Raw genomic sequence first — 9,996 nt, 5'->3', positions numbered from 1 at the left:
TAAGAACTATGGGCAGAAAAGGGTTTTGGGAGTGGTGACTAGAACCCAGGGCTGACTGGAAGAAATACTACTATTAGAAAGTCTAGTATAGGGCACCTGCCTGGCTTAGTTGGTGGAGCTTGCAACTCTTGATCTAGGGGTCATGAGTTCGAGCCCTGCATTGGGCATAAAGACAACTTAAAAAAAAATTAAGAAGCCTACTAAATTTTTGAAATCACAAACCTGGCTTACAAATGCCCATGACTATTTGAACGCTAGCAAACACATATTCCCTGTTCACTTCAGATATCGCCAAGGAAACAACGAACAGAGAAGACCTCCCCAAAATGGCACAGCCAGGGGCCAAGGAAGATGAAGGTCAAGAGAACTACTCCGAGTGAAGCAGAATCAGCTGTGGCAGGATGAACTAGCCGAGCATCCATTTAACTGTCAGGGCAGAAGATCTACAGGATTCCTGCCCAGTAAGGAACATCAGGGAATTAGCATTGTGTCCATCCCTTTCCCCAACTGAAGTCATGTGGGTATGCTCCTCCTGCTCCACCCCCGCGCAGGGATGTGGATGTGAAGGGGGCACAGATATCCGGCCCTTTACTTTATGGGTCACTGGACAATGTGCAGCTACCTCTGGACCAGATCAAAAAGATTGGCCATTACCTAGAGGACCTAGACCTTGAGCTGGGTCCAGTGCAGATGGAACATTGAGGAGAACAGATGATGGATGGTTCGGTGAATGGGTGAGGACACACACATATTTTGGTGATGCTTGGAGGGATTTGAGGAGGCGAAGCTAGTTATACATCAAGTTTTTCTCCACATTTTTCCTTAAAAGTCGTGCCGTGTCTTGACTCGTGGCTGTCCTTCTATAGGTAACATTTCTGAGCCTCCTTTGCAGATAGCGGTGACCTTGTGACTGAGTTCCACTCTTGGAATTTGAATGGAAGTGCTCCTTGCCACTCTGGATGGGGGCCTTAAACTATCGGCCACATGCTTCTCTCTCCTTTCCCTTTGACCCAGCCCCGGTCTTGTAGCAGAGGATGCCCCAGACAAGGCGGAAGCAACCTTGTTCCTGCCAGGCTTCACGCTTCACCTAAGTGTTGTTACGTAAGAGAGATAAACTTAAAGGTTTTTACATCACTGTTTGGGGGGGGGGGGGATTTCTTTTCTTTTTTTAATGCTTCTGCGAGAGAGAGAGAAAGAGAGAGAGAGAGAGAGAGAACATGTGCACACAGGGGAGAGGCAGACAGAGAGGGGGACAGAGGATCCAAAGCAGGCTCTGTGCTGACAGCAGAGTCTGATGTGGGGCTCACACCCGCAAACCACGAGAACATGACCTGAGCCCAAGTAGGATGCTTAACCCAGTGAGCCACCCAGGCACCTCTGGGGGATTTCTATGTTACCTTAGCTAAGTCTTGACGCTGATTAGAGCTCATCGTAAATTTGGTTTGTCTGTAACCAATTAGAGCTAATCGTAAGTTTGGTTCGTCTGTCTGTCTCTCTGTCAGGTAAAGCAATGTGCGGTGAGCACCTACTAGGTGTCAGAAACCATGCCAGACTTCTAGACCCGCTGGCCACAGCCACTGGTCAGTCCTTGCTGCCCTACCCCTCCGGCTTCATGCTGTGTCCGGGGCTCTGGTTTGTATTCTCTTGTTTATACCACTGCCTGCAAAGCCACACACATTGGAAGTGGAACTGGAAAGGGAACCCACGATTTCCCGACTCTAGAACTGTTCACCTTCCTATTTATAGCTGCTCACTTTTGTAATTAATTTTCAAACATGCCCAAATCTTGCAGGAATGTAAGGGCTTTAAAAAGAAAAAAAAAAAAAAAAAAACCCAACAGACAAGTTTATTTTGCCTTTTCTATTAGATGTTAGAATCATTCTGCCAACATTTTCATAACTGGAGTTTTTTATATAAATAAATAAAAGCACAGTAGGCCCAATGCCAATTTAAATTCATATGCTTAGGTTCTGGGAATTTTCCATATGCGTCAAGTTACAATTGAATTTTTAGTAAAGCGGCATTTTAGGCAAGTGTGTTAGAGCTTCAAGATGCCGTGGCTACAGTGAATAACGGGGTAAAATACGCTATTTTCATATCCCAACATATATTAAACTTTGTAACGAAAAAGGCATTCGCAACTTAAAAAAAAATACATACTTCAAAAGGAATGTTCTTTGGTTCATCTTGGTAAAATCCACGCGGTTACCTAAAACCTTGTTACACACTGTTTGTTATTTCTTTGTGAAGGAAAAGCAGAAGGAGGCGGTTTTCTTTATTTTGGCAATGTGCCGATCCGAAGATGACATCTCTTTTTATAATCGGTGCTGGTTAATGTCGGTCCTTATTCTATCCTTTAAGATCATGAATGTTTCATACATAATGCTGAATGAACGAACTCCTCAAGAAACCAGATGCCTTGTCTCTGAAATTCTCAAAGGGAAGTTGGGAGAATCTAGATTTCCACTGTGCCTACAACAAGATGCCGCCTGTGTCCAGCCTGGTTCTTGATCCTGGTTCAGGATGTGCTTCCCAGGCAGTTGTTTGGTGCTTCTCAACATGACATGTCTATGGTCTCAACTGTCTTTGGTGACGTTTAACTCTGAAGGCCTGCTGCGGTACAAAATTTCATTATTCCCTTGAGCCATCTCTGAGCTGTGGCCTGACTTCGGCTGGCAGCAAATTAGGCATCTCTAGGCAGAGGCTGGGGACATTAGAACTGGGGAATGGAAGGTGGAAAAGGAGCAGCATCACAAGAGAAAGAGCAAGGAGCACGTGACTCACAGAGCAGACATCCATTTACGTGAGAAGGGACGGCAACCAGGTAAATGTTCAGAAAAAGTGATGTAAGGCACTACTTGAGGCTCTAATACGGCCCAAGCAGAAGTTTCTGACATGCTTCCTTCCAAACACCCTGGGACACAGAAAATTGAAAGCTACCGTGGAGAGAGAAGCTTGAAGCTGGCTTGGGAGAAAGGAGGTAATTTATGAAGATAAGCCCTGTTTCAACTGGGTTCTCCTTAACCAGAACCAGACAAGTCCTTTACATGGTGACTCTCAGGAGGCAGCATAGAAGGGTGGGGAAATTTGGATTCGGAAGGCTCAGAAACCAACAAAGTGTGTGCTAACAATTGCCACTCACTAAGGACAAGTGAGGCTCAATCCCAGCAGGGAGCTTTGGGGAGACCGTGAACAAGGTAAAACTGACTTCATAGATTCCCACTGGTCCGATGTTAAAGAAGGGGCTAGACAATGAACTTCCAGGTGATGTCTGGGAAATATGGATCGAACACTATTAAGAGAATATATGAGATTTACAACAGATTCAGGTTTGAATGACGTTTCCTAGGTGCTGAGCATTGTGTCACCTTTCGCAAGATGTTTTGCTTTGTCTTCACCATAATCTGATAAAGTAGGTACTCTTGTCCTCATTTTTACATATGAAGCAACAGAAGCTCAGAGGAGATCAACGCCTTACAGAATATGATATGGCTACTATACAGGAGATCCTGGATTATATTCAGGTTTCCCAACTCAAAATGCAGTGAAAGGCAAAAGGATACTGCGGAGAACAAGGGTGTTCGCGTCCTTTTCTCGTTTGTACTCTGTTGAGGTCCAAGGTAATATCCAAATCTCAACAATCAGCAATGGCGTGGGGGTGACCTGAGCAGAACAGTTGCTGGCCGCTATGTGGAACAGCTATGCCTGGCCGCCCACCAGCCCTGCCATTCACTTTGGGCCAGCTCCTTAACCTCTCTGGGCTTTAGTCTCTTCATCTGCAAAACGGGTATATAAGATCTACTTTAAACGCTAAAAACTTTGCCCACTGTCAAGGCTAAGTAAACTCAGCTCTATTCCATTAGTTCCAGTCCACATAATTGATGCCCTAACACCTAGGCAAATTCTCAAATCAGTTTGCTGCTGTTGTAAATACCGATGTCCATAACGAACAGTGCACGCCAAAGAAACCAACCACTTCTGCAAACCTAAAACGAGAGGCTGGTATTGAGAGAAACAACATCTACTCCAGCTTCATTAAGCCTAAATATAAAAATTAACATTTTCCTTTGTCTAAGTTTTCCCTTCGGGTGCCATGAGCATTACAGAATTATGACTAGCTTGTTTTTCTAGTTTTTAATTAATTAGTTCATTAATCCATTGTTAAATAGTTATGAAGCAGCTTTATATGCCAGGCGCTAAGCTAGTCCCGGGTTGGAGGGGTGAACACAAGAGGCATGGTCTCCACCCTACTAGACCTTAAGAGTCTAGATGTGGAATCAGGTGCTAACAAGAGGTGCAGGAAGAAATATTATTTTATTTGTGATTCCAATGGAGGATAATGGATATGAAAGATAACTAATGTTGCATAATATAGGCATTGAGGAAAACATTCTTTTTTTTATGTTTACTTATTTATTTTTTGAGACAGAGAGAGAGAGAGAGAGCAAGCTGGGCAGGAGCAGAGAGAGAGGGAGAGAGAAATCCCAAGCAGGCTCCGCACTGTCGGTGCAGAGCCCCAGGCGGCGCTCGAACTCACGAACTGTGAGAACATGACCTGAGCCGAAACCAAAAGTCGAGGCTTAATAGACTGAGCCACCCAGGCACCCCGAGGAAACCATTCTTAAATCAAACCTTTTAAAATGTTAACCGTTCCCCAAAAGAAATTACAGATAGATGTTTCTTAGTTCTTATTAAAGGACAGTTTCAAGGATTCTCCAGAAAAAAATATTTTAGTTTAAAAACCAACAGTATCACCTGCGAACGATTCATTTAGATTGAATTCAATTCAATTTAACCCCGTTCAATTCAACTAATTCAACCTAATCCTCCTTCTACGAGCATTGCATTGTATTAGTTTGGAAATGAATGGTTCTTTCTCTTGGTGCCCTAAACATTCACTCCCCTTCCCAAGGCCCTAATAAGCTTTAGACTTGACCTCATTCTACCACCTAATGAGAGCTCAGAGGATGACGTAAGTGGCAAAGCAACATGCCTTCGCGTACCCGCAGGAACGAATTGTAAAGTTTTGAGGTATTTTTTTAAACGAATCAAGGGAGTGATTGACCTGTCCAGTTGAAAGCAATTAGAGAAGAATTATGCCCTACTCTTTTCTAGACTAGGTGGCGACAATTGCTATCTGTGTGCAGTTTCTTCTCTAAATTCGAATTTTCTAAAAATGATGCGAATTTTGTGTGGTTTTTCACTTTAAAAAAAAAAAATGTCTGTGGCCCTTTTCATGTACTTACAGCCCAGCTTCATCTTTTAAAAGTCAGTTTCAGGGGCTTTAACGTCTCACTCACAGTTTGCCCATCAGCAGTGCCAGAAAGGCTGCAGAGAATAAGATAGGGATTTTCACACTCCATAGGACTCGCAGGAGTCTGTGCTAGCTGAGATTTCTATCCATTGGAAACATGTTTTCTGCCTGCACAACTCTAATGAAACTGAAGCGAAAGAAATTCCGCCACTGAAGATTTCCATTGCTTTAGCAAGAATGACAAGAACCTGGCAACGATTGTGCGTGGGCTCCCTTCGGTGCGCCACAACCTCCACCACATGTTTGTTTCCATTTTCCGCACGGCTGAGAAACGGATGGCGGTCAAAAAATGTTTCAAGCAAAACGTGATGATGATTTCGTGTGGCTAATCCTGTGATTTTACTTTTCATCATCCCCTCGATAGGATAAAATGTCTAATAATACGGGCAGGGGCTGCTTACTTAGTTTGGAATTCGCTAAATTTTGTTCATGTGTCTGCATGTTGACAGAGAAAACAAGAGACGTGGGAAAGGTCACTTGGTGTTTTACAGTGACTTGAGATTACCGTGCTATTATCTGCAATAATCTTCGATTTGTGCCACACGCCTCTTCAAACAGAGAGCCCTGGTTGGAAGTGACCTTGAAGACATTTTAGCCCAAGGACATCATTTGATAGATCAGCCATCTCCAGGAAACTCTAAAAGAGAGCTATTTCCAACCTAAGTGACTAACTAAACCTAATGATCTCTAGGAAGCCTTAGTCGAGGGACTATTACACCAGAACGAACTTGCTTCTGAAATGTGCCTGGAGATACTATCAATCCTGAGATTGATATTCTTAATTTTTCATTTGGGGGCTTCAAGGATCCTGGGGAACCACAAATTGTTATGAGGGCATGCCTAAAGTTACATGGGTTTTTGTTTGTTTTCTTGTCGCCCCCCCCCCCCCCCACTCTGCTCCGAAGCTTATAAAGATGTCTTTCCCTTTGACAACAAATAGGTTTGTTTTTTTTCTAATCCTTTATTTTTTTTTTTTTTACCAGGAAAAACCTAATCTCTTAAAGACTTCAGATTTATGAAAAAAATCTCAGCTCCAACTCCTTGCCATGTGTTGACCTAAAGCCTTGCCACTTCCTGCTCCCGCATTAGAACACAAAACACTAATTTCCCCGTGTCAGCAAATAATTCCAGGGTTATACTGCATTAGCCTTTCCTGAACCACTTAGAAATAGAGTCAGGTCCTTCAGTTAAATGTTCAACTAAGCGGGTAAATATTTATTGTATTTTTCTCTGCTCTTTTCAAGGTTTTTTAGAGTCATTTTCCAGAATATCTAATCCATAGTATTTGGGGAAGTAGATGTCAATATATTATTATTGTACTTATGATAGGCCACAGTACTCCCGACAGTCCTCTATCTGCCCTTTTCAAACACTTGCACATATTACTTTTCTAGCCCTCTAAGGAATTGACTTTGAGAGCCCCGTGTTTATTGTGAAGGAGAGTAACACATTATGTCTTATTCAAATGTATCCTGGCATTCTTAATTCCAACCTTATAGTTTCTTCGTTTATTTTCCTTCTATCAGGGAGGAAAATATTTCATTTTTCAGTCCTTCAAGAGCAAATAAATTCCACATCATCTACCAAAAACAGTGGAAGATTAAGAATAGAAGATTATTTTTTCTAAACTTCAAGAAGAATATCGAGTGGAAGGGGGAAAGTTATAAAGGCCAAAGTTTAGAGAAACATCTCTTTAGTATATTTATGCCATAATTGTTTACTGAGCTCCTCCCAGGTGCCTAGCAGTGTATGAGTAACTGGGGAGAAAGTGATGACTTTAGACAACCCTGGTTGCTTCCCTTATAGGGCTTTACAACGATACCGTGTTCTAGAAGAACAAATAGTTGGTATGAGCCAAAGCGTAATTAGTATACTGCGTTTCTCAAAGGCTATTTGCGGACACAGATTCATCCAGAAAAATGAAAAGCCTGTGAAATTAAAGGCTGCTTGAAAGCTTCACTGCTTTGAATGATACTGATCATGGAATTCCGTAGGTCTTAGCACCATGGCCACGAATTTGCAAACTGGCTTCCTGTCTACAATCTTATTTTTTACTTTAATTTTCTGTAGTTTCAACATGAGTTTACACATGAATATACTGATCCCGCTTAGAACTCAGTGTGTCTTTAATCTGAATAATCATGCCTTTCTCTACTTCGGAAAAAAAGCCCTCGCACACCCAGCACTTACTTTTATCTTATACAGCATGGGTGTCCACATCAACCAGCTCATCTTTTCTAAAAAACAAGAGGGGCACCTGAGTGGCTCAGTCAGTTAGGCATCTGACTTGACTTCGGCTCAGGTCGTGATCTCGCGGTTCGTCAGGTCCCCGGTTCCTTAGTCTGAGCCCCACATCAGGCTCGCGGCTGCAGAGCCCCCTTCAGATCCCCTGCCCCCCCTCCTTGCCCCTCCCCCACATACGTGTTCTCAAAAGGAAATAAACATTTAAAAAATAAAATAACAATATATCTTTATATATCGTCGACCCCCATTCTGGCTAGTCTTCTTTCGAAAACTCCCATTAGGTGTACATTGGGCATTCTCTTTTTGTCCACCTTGTGTTTTAACTTCTCTTCCACACATTTCCATCTCTTTGTTTCTGCTTGCTTCATCTTATGCGACTTCCTCACACTTCTGTAGCAGATGCCCTTGTACCAGGCAGCCCACCCCTCCTCTAGCTGTTGTGAGTGCTGGGTGTGCCTTCTCTGGAGAATTGTCCTGGATGACAAGAGACACCTCACCAGGAAATGCCTGGAAGCTTACTCCTCTCCTCCGAAGGGTAGCTACCCTCCTCCCCTCAAAATGACTGGTTGTTGTGGGGCCAAAGGCCCCCACCATCATCCCTCAAGGTGGACAACTCTATGCTATTCGAGATGTGCAAGTCCCTCCTGGATGGAGCTAAGGCTTAGTCACCTGAAACCCGTGTATGCCTGACGTTTCTTCCTGCCCTGGCCTGCATGCTGTTCCTTCCCATAAGCACTCACTCCCTATCTCAGGCTCTGCTGAGCTGAGATACCCTCACTCAAGGCTTCTTCCTCATGGCTGCACCCTCTTCAGGGGTGTTTCGTTTTAGAAATTCTATTCTGTTCTTTTCCAGAACTGTGGGGTTTTTTCACTCTGTCATGTACTTTGAGCATGGTTTCCAATTTTTCACTTATGCCTTTGTCTTGCCAGAAGTGGACAGCTCCTGAAATCTCTGCTTGTCTCTTAGCCTCCCAGTTGCTGACTTCTAGTTGGTTCCTCGGGGGCTTGGCCCACATGTGTGTAGTTTAGGAATCAGCCAAGCACTTGTGAGGAATTTGATGCTGATTTTGGAGTTTCAACTGTGGCTCCCTTTTGTCTAAGATTTTGTCCCCTTGATTATTAGTGATTCTGGTATCTTTGAACTCCAATTTCTGTGTCCTCAGCATGGTAAGACTTCACCTTTCTGGCTTGATTTTTGAGCGTGATTTCCTCCTGCATTATGTGGGCTGGGAGGCCCCCTTATGGGAAAAGTCAGATAAATATGGAGGTCACTTAATATCCGTTGTCTTTTTTTCAAAGATCTTCTACTGAACAATTGCTGCCTGCTTTGAGTTGCATTGTTTTTTTTTATGTTTTGTCTAGGGTTTATCATTATTATCAGCATGATAACATAGTTTATCTCATAGAAACAACTCCATTATTATGTCATTCACTGTAAGTGTTACATTTCCACTATTTTCCTAACTTATTTGACCCCTGTGGCTTCCCTAAAGCATGAGTTTGTAACCCCTATTTTAAATTTATAGTTTTTGTATTTTTTTATTAAATTTGTTTTGTAATGGATGCTGAGTTGTTGTTTTAATCTGAAACAACAAACCTCTCAGTGAGAAGGAACTCTTTTCCTGGATTTACAAAGAGATAGAAATGATATATCCCATAAGTGAGAGATCTGAACACTATGTGACGAGAGCATCCTGTGGAAGGAAGGCATAGGCCAGACCTCCAAGCAGATGATGCTTTCGGGAGGCAAGACTCTAGGCTTCTGGATCCCCAGCTTCAGCAGAGATCACCTGCCCTATTGGAGATCTGGAAACAGAGATCAGAGGGACTCAAAGAGAAGTCAGTGGTGATCATGGTAACCTTGATGTCCATTTCTTTACAATCACGAAAACCTCCCAGAATCTGGAGCAGTCCTGGGAAGCAGCCCCTGTAGAACTGGAACTATCATTCCTCACCAACACAATGAATGGGACTTGAGAGCCAGAATTAAGTTCATATAAAGGAAATAGAGAAATGTTTGCTCTACAGCTGAGAGTCCTTTTTTGCTGTCCCATAGTAGACAAGGTGACACATTTATAGACCCTTTTCACAAGGTACAAATCAGAGCACACCAAAGCATACTTTTGCAAAACAGTGTTTTATGCATGGATCATATCAACACATATGAGATCAGGGGATCCTGCTCCCCATGACATCACTTGACCCTGTCAATTACTGTGTCCGAAGAAAGAGATACTCGTGAAAGTGAGCTCTGTATCTTTAGACCAGGTAATGGTTCTGGGCAGCCCCCAGCTCATCTATAGGAGAATTGAGAGTTCACAAGCCTTTTTCCCATGGCTCAAAAAACTATAACCGTGAGAAGAATTTTTAGAAGGCTAAAAGGGAAGAGATTGTCCTCCAAGATGGAGCAAACACAGATAACCATGCTGGGCTTTCCA

The sequence above is a fragment of the Neofelis nebulosa genome, chromosome 3 (genome assembly GCF_028018385.1).
Source record: "Neofelis nebulosa isolate mNeoNeb1 chromosome 3, mNeoNeb1.pri, whole genome shotgun sequence".
Classification (NCBI taxonomy): Eukaryota; Metazoa; Chordata; class Mammalia; order Carnivora; family Felidae; genus Neofelis; species Neofelis nebulosa.
This window is presented reverse-complemented; position numbering follows the sequence as displayed.